The sequence below is a fragment of the Canis lupus genome, chromosome 14 (genome assembly GCF_003254725.2).
Source record: "Canis lupus dingo isolate Sandy chromosome 14, ASM325472v2, whole genome shotgun sequence".
In the NCBI taxonomy this organism is placed as follows: domain Eukaryota; kingdom Metazoa; phylum Chordata; class Mammalia; order Carnivora; family Canidae; genus Canis; species Canis lupus.
The window spans coordinates 29,436,189-29,453,777 of NC_064256.1; the positions used below are offsets into that span (position 1 = coordinate 29,436,189).

Consider the following 17,589-nt stretch of genomic DNA (forward strand, 5'->3'; position numbering starts at 1 on the left):
ACTCCTTAACACATTTTCACCTGGGTTTCACCCCAATCACCATGGCAACACATCTTTAGCTGAAATCACCAATGATCTCCCTGTGTTCAAATCCAATGGTTATTTTTTATTCCTGATCGCAACCTCTCAGCAACATCTGGCAGTGATGATTACTTTATCTTTCTTACAGGATGTTTTCCCTAGTCTTTGGAAGATCACAGATTTCTGCTATTGTCTTCCTCCTCTGTGACAACTCATTTTCACTTTTGATATTGTATCTATTCTGATACTCTAAAACTGTTAAAATTCATCAAGATTTGTTCCTAAAGTTATCTTTTTCTCACCCTACATTGTTTTCACAGGGATTTGTATCTACCTCAAAGAAATCAATTACTATCCATATCACCAAATTTATATCTTTTTCCCAGTTTGCTCTCCAATTTCTTTATTCATGTTAGCCACCTATTCACTCAAGAGTTATGCTTGGATGAATGAAAAGAGTACTAGTTTTCACATAAGAGTAAGAGAATCATGATCTCTGAATATATCTTTATAAGTGCTTTTATTGTCTTTACAAAAAAAAATTTCTACTTTCCCTCAAGACCCAACTCAAATTCTAAATTATCTGTAACGAATTTCTTATTCTCTTACTTTTATCTTCTATAGCAGCCTACTAGGTACTTCCTGCTCATCTATCTTCTAGAACGGTGTTATAATTTCTACACCCATGTGTCTTCCCTTAATCCCCAAATTAGAAGCTACTTAATGTCAGGCCCAGGTTCTATTCATAATCTTTTTTCCAGAACTTACTTCTCTTATGTACAAGAGATGCTTAAAACTTTTTTAAATGAATAATTGAATGTCAATAGGCCAGTAAACTACACTCTGAGGTTTTCAAAGAGATATTAATAGATGCTCCCAAAAGGAGGGATTCTGTGATTAAAATCAGGGAAATTTGTACTGAATCCTACTCCTAGAGATTCCAGCACACACTTGAATTTGAAGAACTATAAGAAGTCCTTAAAATAGAAAAGTATTTAACTTTGTTTAATGTTTAGATAAGGAAAGCTTTCTTGCTCTTTTCTTCTTTTAACACACATAATAGCATTCACCAAACAATTTTTCCTTATGTCTTAACATAGTTTGGATTTTAACTAATTAGGATCAGCAAAACAAATGTTAAAGAAACAGAGGGTGTGCTTACTCTCTTTTTCCAGGACTCTCCCCTAAGGTAAGACACAGGTGTTAATTCCTTCAATACAGCTTTGAAACTTCATAGTGCAGAAAAAAATTTTGATCAATACAGTACTCCCATACTATTGACTTATATGCTAAATCCAACAGAATCTTATTGTTTTCTCTTTTATAATGTTTCTAATTTTAAGAATTAGAAAACACCATCTAACCATAAAGAATAGCAATATTATTATAGTCTCATTGAAATCATTGTTTTGTTTTGTTTTCCTTTGAAAGTATTCTAACAAAGATAATATAGTTACCTGAACACTCAAAGTACCAGCAAGAAGTTATGCAAGTAGCTTGAATGATAGAAGCATTAGAAGTTCTGAAGTAAAATTTCCACGTGAAGATCAAAAACCTTTACCACTTCACCTTCACTATGTAGTCTGATAAAGTTTAGAGTACATTCAAAACCAGGAACCCAAACACAACAATACTTCTGCCCTGAATAGCTGTTATGCTATGCTTTCTTCAGTGGGCGACAGGGAAGGAAACTCTATTTGCCAAATAGAAAGTTCTGACATATGGGGTGGCAAATAACATTATGTAACGATAAAGCACCCATCCTGGTAACCAGAACTCTTATTAAGAACAACAGGATAGCAAAGTGACTCATCAGCTTGTGTGCTCTTTCTCAATTCTAGTAATTTGGGACAAGTGTGGGGAAGTTACAAGTTGTTTATGTGCAACCCAAAATGACAGGCGACACAAGTTACTAAGCAACATTAAGTCCTTGCATTTTTCTAATCTTTAAAAGCTGCCACAAGCGTAATAATCCTGTAATAGAAAGGTAAAGGGAAAAGCAATGTGGGAGTCATGTTTCTTACTGAATGAAAATGTTTTGCTCAATAATTCTAAAATTCTGATTCACCATGAGTTCATCTGTCTTGGTTTTAGGATTACTTCAGGTGTATAATCCTCTTCTGCTCACTGTCAACACCAGAAACTTGTTCTATAATGAAAAAAAGGATAATGGAGGGGAGGTGTGTGGAAGTGGTTCTCATGAGTTTTGAAACCGGTTTGTTCCCTAGTAAACAGGACCTCTGTTCTCTATTTCAGTTCTTTGTTTCTTTCATAATACTTAATATAACAACAATAAATCATGTATTTGCTTCCTTGTTTAGGTGTGTCTGCTTCTGTCTTTCTCTTTCACTGAGGTACCTTCAGTACAGTAGGAGTCTGTCCCTTATTTTACTCTTTCCTTTCCTGAGCCTGGCATGTTGCCCGAAACAAAGTAGCCTATCCAGGACTAAAGAATGAAATAAAATAAAGCACTGTATCATGGTGTCAGTAATTCCATTTCTTAAGATAGTTTTAATAACTGTGTTTATTCATATGAACCTTAAAATTTCCCAGGAGTAGCTGAGCATTACTTACAATCCCTAAAATACAACACTAAGAAAGGCAGGCGACTAAGAATTCCCCAGTCTTTATTTTTTTCATTAAATAACCAGTGAAGGGATTCCTTGGTCAAAAGCCCAGGAAAAAACATTTTCTTACATTCTCTGTCTCAGCAAAACAAGTCGCTGAGTAAACTACAAACTCATCTCTTGTGCTTGAAGTTCTGTTTTCAGGTCAAGAATCCTGTAATGCTCTTCCATAGTACCTCTATTTCTTCCTCCTTTCCAGTTCATATGACTCATATGACTCAAAAAAGGAGTCAATCTAGGTAATAACAGATTTCCTCACATAAGAGGTCCTATTTTTCCAATCTGCATAAGTACAAATGGGAAAAGAGTCTATATAGATGAAAATCGAATATCAGTTTGTACACTGAATGGATGATAGCTATCACCTCTTAGGAGTGACTACCTCTAAGATTGTCAGAGGAAGAAAAAGAAAAGCCTAGCATTATGGTGATAGCTAAAGGGACAAGAATTAAAATTTCTTAGATTGATTGTATGCCAGCCATTCTCCTGGAAGTATTTGCATGTGTTATCTAATTTATCTTTGTTACCACTTACCCTTTTTTTAATAATTCAATAAAAACCATTTGGGCAAAATTGTAAGTAAGGCTGACCCTTTAAAGAGGGTGTTTTCTATAACATTTGGTAGATTTTATGAGTTTCATATTTTATTAATATAAAACTAAAATGAAAACAGCTTTTTAGATTTCTATTTTATTTAGCACATTTGCTTTGCTATTAGTTCTTTACTTTTTACCTGAGACAATATCAACCAGAAAATAGTAATAGCTAATATTTTTTAGTATTTATTATGTTCCTTCCATTCTAAGCCTGTTACACACATGATTAAATCATATAATTCCATGAAGTGGATATTATTTTCATTATCCCTATTTTACAAAGAGAAATATAAACCATAGAATTTAAGTTACTTGCTTAAGGTCATCCAAGTAGTAAAGATTTGAGGCCAAGCCATTTGAATGCAAAGAATAAATGTTAACCCCTATATCACAGTGCCTAAGAAGGAAATGATGAAATTCAAATGAGCATCTTTGCATATCGAAAAATGTTACATGGAGTTGATTTCTCCACACCTTTAACCACAATTCCATCATCACAAATAATCAAAATATGATATAAGCCAAGTTACTATAAAGAAAAAGAAATGTTATAATGGAAGACCCAGCTATTTCACTGGGGTATTCTCATCCTCAGATAACTTTTTTGATGGAACTCCAAAGGGATCTTAAATCGCTATCATACATCTCCACATCTCATCAAATATGTTCTTCCCTGGTTACAACTGTATATTTGACAACCGATTTGTGTGGATTAGAAAGAGAGTAAAGTAAGAAAAAAAAGAATAAAATAGAATTATTTGACCTAAGATGATACTTTAAAAAAACAGTACTATGCTTGGAAAGCCCTATGGCTATGCCCATCCAGTTCACATTGTTATAATGTTTAAATACTTAATGAAAGAAATTTACAAATCATTAGTAAGATCCAAATTATCCCATAAACTGAAAATGCTTCCTTGCGGGAGGGAGAGTAGGAATTGATTTTCCCACTATTCATTTTTTTCATGTTTCTCTACCAGTAGTCAGCTTTCTAATGTCTGTTCCTGATATGACTTAATATTTATTAGCTATGACTAAATCAAAATCTTCTCAGGACTTTTCCTCAAGGAAAATGAGAATTCAAGAAACAATTTTTCAAAAGCACCTTTTTACAATTTCATTCTATTGGTTGAAAAAAGCAAAATATCTTTGATGAATCATTTATTCTAATAATATTTGTTTTTTCCCTCCTCAAGATACATTAGTACCAGAAATTAGGTATCATTACAAATGTCAATATTGTGGTCTTGAATAAGCACTGTGTCATATTCCAACATATTGTCTCCTGTATTCTAAATATGCACTACCACAGGGGGCGGTAAATGCCTTTTGAGTAATTTTATGCAAATTATGAGTTCAACTAATTAAAATTTGCTATCTGGCTCAGACCTGTAACTTGGGATTTGAAAGACCATTCTCTAGTCATTTTAGGGGCAAAGACTGTGGAATTGGAACTTTGGATCCCTTCAGGGAATTAGATTAGAGCTTTGAATTCCATTGTCTTTTGAGTTTTAATATTATATTAGACATAATGCTCAGCACTTACATTCCGAAGTTAAGTAAGGCTTGGTTTCCTCCCTCAAAGTAGATAATAGATTATTCCAACCCTTGTGACCTACTCAACGATAAAAGAAAGCACCAGTCTCAGTGGAACAACAGAAAAGGACAGCTGAGCTAGTGGTAGCATCCAAACAGAATCCTGGAAGTTTGGGATGCTAGAGCAAAAGCTTAAAGACCAATCATGAGGTGAAGTACTAATGGAGTAAGGATAGCAGAATATGAGTGTCAAGAAAGAAATCGTAGAGACAGGTGTAAACAGAGACTAAGGAGGTAAAAAAATGGCATGAATTGCAGAGGGTTATAAAAAGTCAATAACACTTAATAAGTGGACATGGAGCCCTTGGGTTAAAAGCATGGGCTCTCGAGCCAGATTTCTGGTTCATATCCTAGCTCCATAACTACTAATTCCTAACTGTAAGTATGTCTTTTATCCCTCTTGTGCCTCAGTTTTTCTTTTATAAAATGGGAATGAAGATGATAATAGGATTATCCTATAAGGGTATTGTCAAGATTAAATGCGCAAGAGGCTTATACAAGCAACTGGTATGTGGCAAGCATGCAACAACAGCTCCTGTCATTATTTTTGGACTATAAGGGGAAGAGAGCCAAAGCACCACGTTCAAAAATCAACCTTCGATGATGATTTTCCCAACTCTATTCCTAACCTAAAACTGCAGCATCACAAGTGACAAGAGACAAGACAAAGAATCCGGGCTGACAATGTAAATGTATTTGCAGAGCTCCATCAAAGTTCGTCAACTTTCCTTACGGAGCAGATATATTTATACTCCAATTTTGAAGGTAATAATTTTTGTGCTCCTTGCTCTGGAGTGATTGGCATATTGCCAACAAAAAATAACTGAGTCAAGGACATTGTGTTTCAAACTTACAATGCAATACAGATTCCCTGTTCAAGGCAAATCCTTCATTTCAAATTGTTGACTCAGATAATACTTAAAAAAGAATTTCAGCTGTTTAAATTTAGCATGCTGAGAAAGACCAATCTTAAAATATTGTTTGGCGTTATGCCCATAACATTTTCATTTTATTCTTTCCTTGTTAGTGTTTGTCTTTTGTGATAAGAAGACAAGTGACAGTAATCACGGTATTCTCCTTAACACTTCAGATTTTACCTAAATGAACCATTTTGTTTTTATCCTCATCAGTTAAAGATGGCCTTTCATTTCCTGGCAAATTTTCAGAAAGTGATTATGCAAGAATCCATGATATTCCCACACACTGTTTTACCTCTTTGGTCATCATCAGGCATTTCTCCTCACTTTCCTTTGAATCCTCATTTTTACTCTTAAAAAAAAAAATGTGTAAAGATTATCTGAAGACAAGCCTAATCTGATTTTTATAATCAGACCTTACAGCTACTTAAAGAGATGTTTTAAATTTGTGCTTTATCTATCTACCCCCCATGCAGTCCAAAGAGTTTGTTTTTTAGCCTCCCTCAGGACACAGTGTCTGGAAAATTTCTCATACCAGTCTTCTACCATGATAAGCCTCCTCTTATTTTCTTTTTCTCCACCTGGTTTTTAGGTCTTCCAACTTCTCTCCTCCCATATTAAGTCTATCATTTTCCTTCCTGGCAAAGATGTCCCCAACTTCATTCCCATGGTTTATGAAGCCAGAGCAGAACACTGAAATTAGAATGATTGAATACACCTTGTTTGGATTTGGGGTCAGTTCAGGTTTTAATTTGGGTAGCTCCAATCTTGGTTATCAGTAGAGTAGGGAGTTCTCTCCTGATTGTTATAATTTCTCAAACACTCTCAACAAGCTCACTCCACTAGAACATGGTAGAGTACCATTATAATAAAACAAAGGGACAAAGTGATTAAGAGCTAATCATTAGCCCACCATTTATTAAATATGCTCCTTTAGGTAATTTGCTTATTTGTTCTGTGGTTTAGTTTCTTATAAGAGGGAGAAAATGCCATCTCTACTGTAGCTGTTATCCCAAAAATGAGAAGACATTTTCAAAGTACTTAATCTAGTACCTGCCATTTGTGTACTTATAATAATTGTGAGCTATTCATGTGCTATATGGTGAATAAATCATACATGCAAATAAATCAAGGAGCTATAAAGAGATTGATTGATTATTCATAATCAATACCTAAGGGTGCACAAATACATAGGATTCTTACTTGAGGTCAGATTTTGTGTTGGTGTTTTAAGAGAGAAAATGTCATGAATGGGAAAGGAGCAATATGAAGTGGGTTCAAATTCTTGCCTAGATCCTCCTCCAGGCAGATGCTCCTAGGCTAGAAGTATTACCCTTAAGAGAATATTGCAACAACATCATGCGTACATAAGTACAATTCTGTTCCTGAGGCCAGCCTGGGAGGGGGGTGGAGTGTGTGGGGGGAAGCATCTAGTAAAGAATACTCTCAATATGTCATTTCAAGCCTATATCAACATCACAGTCATTATTAGCAGGCCAAACTAGACTGAGGGACAAGAAGCTATCTTTGGCTTGTCTGGCTACAACTCTTCCTTCTTTCTGTAGTGTGCAAGGAAAGCATGAGTCATAGGATACGTGCCTAGTTCAGACACTTTTCTCAGCAAAACTCACCAATGGTTTAAACCTTAAAATGATTGCTTTATCTCAAAATTACTTTTGAAAATCTTCTCAGACATAACATGAGCTGTCCATTGTGTATAAACATGAGGTTTATAGTGAGGTCAACCAAATTATTAAGCAAAGGTATTCCCAAAACTCGACTTTGTCTATCTATGTTTCCATCTTAAAAGATATTCCGACAAATCCCTATTCAGTTCAATTCCATTTAGACTCTCAGTCTGATTTTTCTTCTCTTTAGCTAATACTTGAAGTTCAAGTAACGACCTATTCTAGAGTTGCTTACACTGTGGCTCCAATCATATTAGTCTTTGTATAGACACTTCCTTTTCTTTTTTATGGCTGTCTAAAGTTTTCAACCACACTCATGCATGCACTATCATCACAATATATCTTCCTGATTATATCTTACTCAGTGATTTACAAACTCATGCATAGAGTTTGGCACCAAGAAATATGCGAGTATGGAATAGGTTACCTCCAATAATTGGGTATTTCCATAATAACAAAAATATTTTATCTGGACATCCCTGAGATGAGTAGGTAAAGTAGTACAAATTACATTCAGGATATGTTTTATTTCTTAATAAAATAATGAAGATTAGGTGGATTCGAGAAGGAGTAACACAATTAAAAACTGAAATAACTGGATAAGAGTGATTCTTAGTTTCCTCTTTTCTACTGATGGAGAATTTCAGAATTATTTTGCATTTCACAATAGTTGTTTCACAAGTTTTGATACCTTTGTCCTATAGAATTTATGCAGCATATGGAAGAGTCCAGCTTAAAAATTCTGGATTCTGTTTTGAGTACTCTCTGTTTTTTCATTAATCTTTCTTGGAGAAAACGAGAGTAATACAATAATTTTTCCGGTGATCCTGCAACTAAGTCTAATATGTTTGTGCAACATATCCTTTCTGCTTGAGAAATTCCTTCTTTTTTTCTTCATTAAAAAAAAAAAATCCTGCTCAGTGTAAAGGAGGACCTGGTTAGACATATATTAAGGTTCTTAGACTAATTATTTCTGGATTCCCTCTAAAAGAGGCCTTTAGTTATTCTGCCTGCATTCACATTTATTTGGTCATTTGCTTTACAATGGACTGCCGGGTCGCTGACCTGTTTTCACCTCCTCTTAAGAGTTGGTTATCTACAATTTGAGCAACCGGTTGAAGTAGTTTTTCAAAAGTTTTTTAGCCTTCATTTTTTTTTTTTTTTTTTTTTTTTTGCCAGGGACCACAATGCTGCTTGGTTCTAAGTATAAAGCCATCTCTGTTAAACACACAAACAAACCCACTCTGAAATCACAAGGAAGGGACTGCTTAGCAAGTGGAGAAGATGATTGCAGTAGTAAGAGACTGGGGGAATCCAGAACTTCCACCCACTAAAGAGTATTTGAATGTTTATCATATCATCAGTGTCGCCTAGGCGGTTGCCTAGAGTCATCTAGAGACCTACAGCACATTTTATTTTAATAAAGTAAATCAAAGACCTTCGTTTTTGTTTGTTGGATTGCTTCTTTGTTTTGCAGATTAGGAATAAATCTGCAAGGAAACTTGTAACAATTAGCTGGGCATTTGCAAGTCTAAGCTGACCTCTACATGAATTTTCTTTTGCAAAGGCAAACTGCCATCCGTCACCAACTTTCAGGAGCTCCTTCTTGTAATTAAATGTAGGACACATTTACCAGTTTTGTTGCCTAAGATCACAACGGACAAAGCGCCTTCTGCATACCTAACCGACGAGGGGCATCCATCGGTCAGCAAATAACCCAGAGGACACCAACTATAGCGTAACTAGGACGGGAGTCAGAGACACAAACCGATTTGGCATCTCAAGGAGAGAATTCCAAGCTCTGCTTTTTCTAACTTTCCTCGCCATTTCTTCTCAGTCTCCCTTCCCCCGCAGCACAAACCCAGAAGCCACTCGAACTGCCAACCGTGTCGAGTTGAACTTACTGCAGTGTGATGCAGGCGAAGGCTGGGCGCATCTCCGAAGCGAGGGCAGCCGCTTTTCCGGAGGGGACCTGGGACCAGCCAGCTCTCAGGATCCCTTCCAGCTCACACGCTCCCTGCTCGGGAGGAAGGCGGCCACACGGCTCGGCTTCCCGGAGGAGTGGAGCGTCAAGAACTCCGCTCGCAGCATCTCCTCCCCTCGACTTCCACCCCCTTCCACCACGCACGGCCCATTCTAACTAGTGTCTGAAAGATGGAAATCGACTCCCAGGCAGCAGCACAGGCTGCCTGCAGCCCACCAGTCCCCGACAATTTGCAACTCAAAAACAGCGGAGGCTGGAGAGATGTAGGTTTCCGGAGCCTGAAAGTCATCCCTGGCATCCTCGTTCCCCACCTCGCACTCCCGTCTCCCCTCCTCTGCGCGGCCACCTCCAGTCTCCCCCCCCGGGCTACAGGCATCACAAATGGTTATCGTATTACCCATACCAGTAAGCATCAGAAGGAAACGGGCTTTGTCAGGGATAAAATACCTGTTGTCCATGACTCATGCTCCTCTCTCATCTCTTTGAGTCCTTCATTTATACCAAGATGCGCTGGTATTGGAAATCTGTGCAGTGCGTGTGTGTATGTGTGTGCGTGTGGTGAGGAGGAGGCAATCTGCGCGGCTGCAAGCAACAGCCCTGCCTATCTCTAGCTGCCGCTTCTACAGCTGCTGTTGCTACTATTGCTGTTGGAGCTCTGGGAGAAGGACGCGGAGAGAGACAGTGTGTTACAGCTATTTAACTGCTGGACCAGTTATAGGACGAGGGTGGAGACTGTGCAGGTATGAGTGGCTGATGTTGAGACATTAAGCTTGATTCACCGCAATTACTACCATTCAGGACACATTTCCCCTTCAACGGGAAACTTGAGACCTGTCTCCCCACCCTCTTGCTAACTATAGTCCTTGATGGGTCATTGTTCACCAACCACTTGCCTAACCCACTTCTAGCAATTCTAAAAGCTGCACACTCTATTTCTGCATTCTAACTTGGTAACCTGGGAGCAGGTGACTGGAGGATGGAGGAGGATAAAGTAAGAAGGGAAGGGGGAAAGCCCGTGAATATTAAAAGGGAAATCATTCGTATGTGTAACCCATCGGAACACAGATAAAAATGATAGTTTTGAGCCATGTGTGTAAGATAATGCATTGGGGCGATACAAATGTAAGCCAGTAAATAATCATGTCTACTTTATAAAATGTGTGCAAAAGCAAAAAGCTATTAAGGAGTGTGTTTATAAGCTTAAATGCAGGGTATCTTGATATACACATGGCCCTTGTGGCTCTTGTCTTCCATGCATAGTATCCACTGTGATGTCAAGCATCGGTATTTCTGTCAGCTAGAAATTCTGGTGAAACCTACTGGTTACTGCTGTCTGTGGACTCTCCCTTTCTCTCCTTATTGGTTGTTCATTCTCTGCCCTGATTTATTTCCAGCTTATTCTCACATAAGTTGAAGGTGTGCTGAATTTAGAACTTAACGAAGTTCTCAAAACCTCTAAAGACAAGAATACTTCTTAATAACTAACTTAATTTGCTCTAGCAATAGCTTGTATTCATGTTCTTGTTTTGTAATAGACTAGATAACCATGAACAACCCCTCTTAAATAGACCCATGTGTGTATATGTACACACATATGTACATGTGCACGACACTTAATTGATAGTACTATAAATCTACTTTCAGCATTCAGTTGTCTAAGCTGAAAATAAACTTAATTCCTTTTGATTGTAATTGTGATGCACACCATTCATTATTTCTGCTCTGATCTGAGCAATTTTTATATTTGCCATATATTTTCCCATTTGTTGGGGCTTGTGTAACTAAGGGTTAATTTGGACACATATTGATACAAAAAGAAGGACGTGTAACAGAAATATAACAGAGGACCCAGAAGGAGGAAAGAAACCCAAAAGGATTAAATAATACATCTTCTCCTGATCTGGTTATATTAGAAAATCACTGATTTTAGCTAACCAAAGGCCAGTTAATGTGCAAAGCATTTATCAATCATCAAATAAGTATCAATTTACCAAGACCAAACTTACTACAATTATAACAGAAAATACATTGATTAATGTTTTGTTTTAAGATTGAATTCAGAGTATACAGATTTTTTAAATATCACAATCCTAAGAAAACATAATGCCAAATAGTCACGTTTTTTGCCTCTCCAATTTCTGTTGTTTATTAAGTAACTCCCATGAACACATTATTAACATTATTAAAAACCTGGAGAAGGGATCCCTGGGTGGCGCAGCGGTTTAGCGCCTGCCTTTGGTCCAGGGCGTGATCCTGGAGACCCGGGATCGAATCCCACATCGGGCTCACGGTGCATGGAACCTGCTCCTCCCTCTGCCTGTGTCTCTGCCTCTCTCTCTCTCTCTCTGTGACTATCATAAATAAATAAAAATTAAAAAAAAAACCTGGAGTAATTTCATATTTCCATACTCATATTCAATGCATTGTAAAGAAGTAGGCAAAGATTATCCATACTATTTAGAAATATATTTGATACAAAAGGTCAAATATATCCATAAATGCCATCAGTGTATTTCAAAAACTTCATGAGGATATTTGTATAATTAATCAATCTCAAAAAAAATTAGTGGCAAAAAATAAACTTGTTCTATAAATTCCCATTAATCAATAAAATCAACGATTTATGAGTATATAGAAATAAGTAACATCTTAATTTCCAGCTAAATTTCTTTTATCATCAAAACATGTATTTCCAAACTAAATTCTGTAATGTAATTCATATTTGTTCACTGTAGAAAAGCTCAAAGATGACAAGCTCTGCAGCAGCAGAAGCCATGTCTATTTAGTTTATTCATGTGTCTCTAGCATCTAACGAAGTGCTTAGAATGTGCTATGTGTACAGTAGGTAGTTTATAATAAACAGGTGAATGAATAAAAAATTAATTTCTGGATGCAAGATATTGGGAAGATAAGTGAACTAGTAATAAGGATGTTTAAATTCTTCCAGTCTTCACTCTGCTGCTAAATAACTGTGACACTTTTGACTCACTTCTTGTTGTCTCAAAGTAACCTTTCACAGACCCTACAAAACTTCCTAGTATCTGTCCCCAATACTTTTCCAAAATGATTTTTCTACTAAATGAATCTAATCAACATGACTTTCCTAAAATCTCATTTCCTGACAACTTTGCAAACCAGTAACACCAGTAACCACTATTCATCCCTAAGAAGTGTGCAGTTTCCTCCACTTTCACTTCCAAATCTGTTCCTAGTCTAGTTGGTAGTAGGCTAGGTGTTTAAGAGAATAGATTGTTCACAGGAAACAATAGGTGTTGGGGAGGTTGTGGAGAAAGGGGAACCCTCTTACACTGTTAGTAGGAATGCAAACTGGTCTGGCCACTCTGGAAAACAGGATGGAGGTTCCCAAGTCAAAAATAGAACTACCCTTCAATCCAGCAATTACACTATAGGTATTTACCCAAAGGATACACAAATGCTATTTCAAAGAGATACATGTACCCCGATATTTATGGCAGGGTTATCAACAATAGCCAGATTATGGAAAGAGCCCAAATGTCTATCAACTGATGAATGGATAAAGAAGATGTCCAGTTCCAGATGTCTAGAAGAGTTCTCACATTTTATAAAATAGCAAATAACACAGCAGGTCACCCTGGCTTATTGCTGAGAAGGTCATTTACCAATCTCCGCTAGACTATCTGGCTAGGAATCGCAATGTTAGACATGTAAGCATTGGCCAAAAAAAGGCATGTTTTAATTCCTAGGTGTGTCAATGACTAGCTATATGACCTTGGAAAAGTTGTCTTTCCACACATCAATTTTCACATTAAAAAGTAAGGATTTTTTCCATTTTATTAGAATATAATTGGCAAAACTGGAATATATTCAAAATGTACAATGTGATGATTTGATTTAAATATAGTATGTGAAAAGATTCTCATAGTAAGTTAATATGTCCATTATCTCACATATTTGATTTTTTTTTTTTTGCTGAAACACTTAAGTTCTGCTCTCTCTTACTATATCTCATAATTATATAATACAGTATTATCAAATGCATTCACTATGTTATTTATTAGATCTTTTATTCATCTTATAACTCAAAGTTCATATCATTTTACCAGTATCTCCCCATTTTCCCTACCCCTAGCTCATGGCAACAGCCATTCTAATTCTCTATTATAAGTTCGACCTTTTTTTTTTTTTATTTCACATGTAAGTACAACCATGTAGTATTTGTTTCTCTCTGTTTCATTTCATTTAGCAATAAGGCACTCCAGATTCATTCATATTGTTGCAAACGGCAAATGGTAGAATTTCCTTCTCTTTTAAGGTGGAATAATATTCCACTATATATATATGAGGGTATATATGTGTGTGTGTGTGTGTACCTTCACACATGTTAGGATATTTATTATCAAAAATACAAAAGATAAATGTTGCTGAGGTTGTAGAGAAAAGAGAACCCTTATATACTATTGGTCTGAATGTAAAGTGGTACAGCCACTATGAAAAACAGTATGGGGGATCCCTGGGTGGCTCAGCAGTTTAGCACCTGCCTTGGCCTCAGGGCGTGATCCTGGAGACCCGGGATCAAGTCCCACATCGGGCTCCCTGCACAGGAGCCTGCTTCTCCCTCTGCCTGTGTCTCTGCCTCTCTCTCTCTCTCTCTCTCTCTCTCTATGTATGTGTCTCTCATGAATAAATAAAATCTTAAAAAAAAACAGTATGAAGTTTCATCAAGAAATTATAAATAGAACTACAATATAGTCCAATATTCCTACTTCTGCATATACATCCAAAGGAAATGGAATCAGAATCTTGAAGAGGTATCCACACTTTCGTGTTGTTTGCAGCATTAATTCTCAATAGTTAAGATAGAGTAACAACCTGTCAATGGATAGATGAATATGAATCTATAAAGAATATATGATATATATTAAGCGAGACAAGCCAGAGAAGGCCAATTACTGCATAGTGTCACTTATATGTGAAACCTGATAAACAAAAACAAAATTTCATAGAAAGAGAGAATAGAAAATTGATCATAGGAGATTGAAGTAGGATAAATAGCGAAAGGTTGGGAAAACTTTCAACTTCAAGGTGAATAAGATCTGAAGTTCTTATGTAAAACATGGTGAATACAATTGACAAAAACTACATTGTATAATTGAAATTTGCTGAGAGTAGAACAGAAATGTTGTCAATAAATAAATAAATGAGGCGATGGATGCATTAGTTAACTAGATGGGGACATCTTTCACAATGGATACATATACCAAATCACCATAATGTACACTTAAAGTATCTTAACATTACATGCCATTTATACTTCAATAAAGCTATAAATAGTAATATTTTAATTAAAGATTTATTTATTTATTTTAGAGAGAGGAGAGGGAGGGGAGGAGGGAAAAAATCCCAAGCAGACTCCCTGCTGAGCACAGAGCTCAGCCCCATGACCCTGGGATCATGACCCAAGCCAAAATCAAGAGCCAGATGCTTAATCGACTGAGCCTCCAGGCACCCCTGTAATTAGTAGAATTTTAAAAAATAAAACGACTTCTTCATTTGCTATAATCCTGTTGGAATCATGAAAACAAGACCTGTTGACTATGAGAGCCAGGTGCTCTGGGGTCCCATTTCTCAGGTGGCAGCCAGTAAAAGCTGGGGCACCAGTCATGTACACAAACTTCTTCCAGAGAGATGTTGGCCACTTAGTTTTATTTTTAAAGCATGCCAGAGAAAGAAGGCAATGTAATCGCAAGTATCTCAAAATGAAGCTAATAGCATCCACCCCACAGAATGGTTTAGAGAATCAAAGGATATGGTACATGTAAAGTACACAACACAGTGCCTGCCAGAGCTCTGCATGTGTGGACATTGGGCATGCCTATGCCAGCGCATGCACAACAGCCATGTGCAAATGCACCTGCAAACACACACTCACACACACACACACACACAAAGTGATGATTACATCTTCCCTTCATTAGAGCCACCATTTCTGGGGTTAATGTTTCTGTACTTGACCTTCCAGTTATTTAATTTTTTAAACTGAATGACGAAGGCAGACTCTGCATGATTCTCCTGGGGGCAGGAAGCATGCTGCTGACCCTAAGAGACAATCTTTTAAATCGGAGAGAATTCTCCCTCTACTTCAAAGAAGGTAACTCATGTTGTAAAGAGGTCTGACTAAATAGTGATAAATCACATGAGTTACTGAAGAAGCTGTTCAAACTTTCTTAAGCACCCGTAACATGTGAAGTCCACAGCTACATACATACTTAAGGAACCAAAGAAAATACAGCAAAACATGATTTAAAGCACAAAATAGAAAGCTTGTGACAGAGAAATTGTAGTTTTGAAATTGAAGTTTTATGTGGGAAATTAGCAGACTCTAATATAGCCTAGCCACTTATTTGGCTGTCTCCATGATGGATGCAGATTACAGTATAATTGATTTAAGCAGTGGTCATCCACTCAGTGAATTTCAAGACAAATTCCTAAAAATGGCCAGATTTTATATTGCATGACCTCACTATTATTTAGACCAATGTTTTTTGTTTGTTTGTTTTAAAGACACAGCATACATATTCTGTTATGACTTTTTTCTTTTTTCTTTTTTTTTAAGAAATCAGATAGGTAGATTTAATTATTTTTCTGGGCCTTCTCTAACCCTAGATGACATCCCATCAGTCTCCCTAACACTTTGGAGGCCATTTCTTTGTCTTTTCACTGTACTTACAAGCCAATTTATATTTATATTTGCACAAAGCCCTAAAAACATAAGGCATTCAAATATTTTAAAACTGTATTCATATGGAGTTGTAGCAAAAATCATTTTAAATGTCATTTTTTAAAAGAGAGAAGATAGCTTTAATTAAACAGCTAAATATTTAAAATAGCAGACTATAAATTTCAAGCAAATACTTTAAGCTATTTAACTGGTTAAATAAGGTTTATCTTGTCTACATTTTAGACAAGACTATCTTAAGATGAAGGATAGGGGTTTTCTTTGTTTTGTTTTTATTTGGGTGAGGGCTATATGGGAGCTTAAATAGCTTTCTATACTACCTTATATAATTTAACTTTAAAGTAATTTTTTATTAAATTGAAACTTAGATTTCTAAAACTTCTATAATGCCAAGGACCTGAAAAGAAGAATCTGTATTAAAATCTGAAACAGGAACCGTAGCACTATTCATTAAAAATGCATATACACAGAGATTGATTTGGGGTGGATTTAACAGAGCATTTTACTAAAAAGGCAAATGTATGAGATTATGGAAATTTAATAAAAAGATTCATGATCTTTGCATTCACTGTTGTGAAGCTAACAATCTGTGTGGTATTTGTCTTTGAAGTTAGTTTGAGAAACTGAGGATGCATTTCTTCAGTTAACCTTTTTAGTCTATACTAAAAGATAAATATAAATGTTAAAATAATAAAATGTGTTTGCAAATAGAGAAGCATATTCTAAGCCTCAATCAATGTTTCTTAAAAATTGAACTCCTATGTTTTTTGTGGGGGCTTCTGATTTTTCAGCATGAAGAGCATGAAGGAGGAAAAGTTTGATCCTATATGTAACCTTGTATAGTCCCCAAACACATATGTCTATTGAAACCAATTCATTTCACCATACAGTGAATAATTTTTTGTCTTTCTATTTTAACCATATTTTAAAATGTTAGCTTTTCAAAGAACTCAGCATAAAGAAAGGTCTCCTGAAAGAGGGGGTGTTTTGCATGATGTTTTCTTTTTCTAAACATTTTTATATGCTTTTCCTAGCTTCATCATTCTTATTTATACCAATATCATGTATACATTACATTATTAAGATTCAGCTTCATATTCTAGAGTATTATGAAGAGAAATTTTAATAATTTGTAGAAATGGAAAAAAAATAATTTTCATTGGATATTTTCTAAATAGTTATAACTATACCCAGGTAGAGTTTTCTTAGACACTATGAAAAATTTATTTTGCAAATGGATTTCATTACATGTCGGCTTGCAAATTAAAAATAAATCGCATAATTAAAACAGACAATGACAAATATATTTTTAAAAAAGCAGTCACTTTTTTCTCAGTTGGCATGACCTGAATTCAGAGATCATATTTGCCCTGGATGATTTATCTAAAAATGGCTTTTGAGGTTGAATAGTTCCATTGAAACACTGGCACATAAGCAATTTT

General features: G+C 36.0%; 1 protein-coding gene across 8 annotated transcripts in view; it reads right to left on the reverse strand.

Moving 5' to 3' along the window:
- The window catches only part of DGKB (diacylglycerol kinase beta), a 695,350-nt gene extending 685,244 nt beyond the window's left edge, over nt 1-10,106 (reverse strand). For 6 of the 8 annotated variants that reach the window (XM_025464249.3, XM_025464247.3, XM_025464246.3 and 3 more), the window contains exon 1: nt 9,877-10,104. The gene's annotated coding sequence lies outside the window, so the exon portion shown is untranslated. Of the gene's footprint in view, nt 1-9,349; nt 9,714-9,876 lie in introns of those variants that run through there. The other 2 variants (XM_025464244.3, XM_049093640.1) reach the window with 2 other exon arrangements.
- Between the last annotated feature and the right edge of the window lie 7,483 nt (nt 10,107-17,589).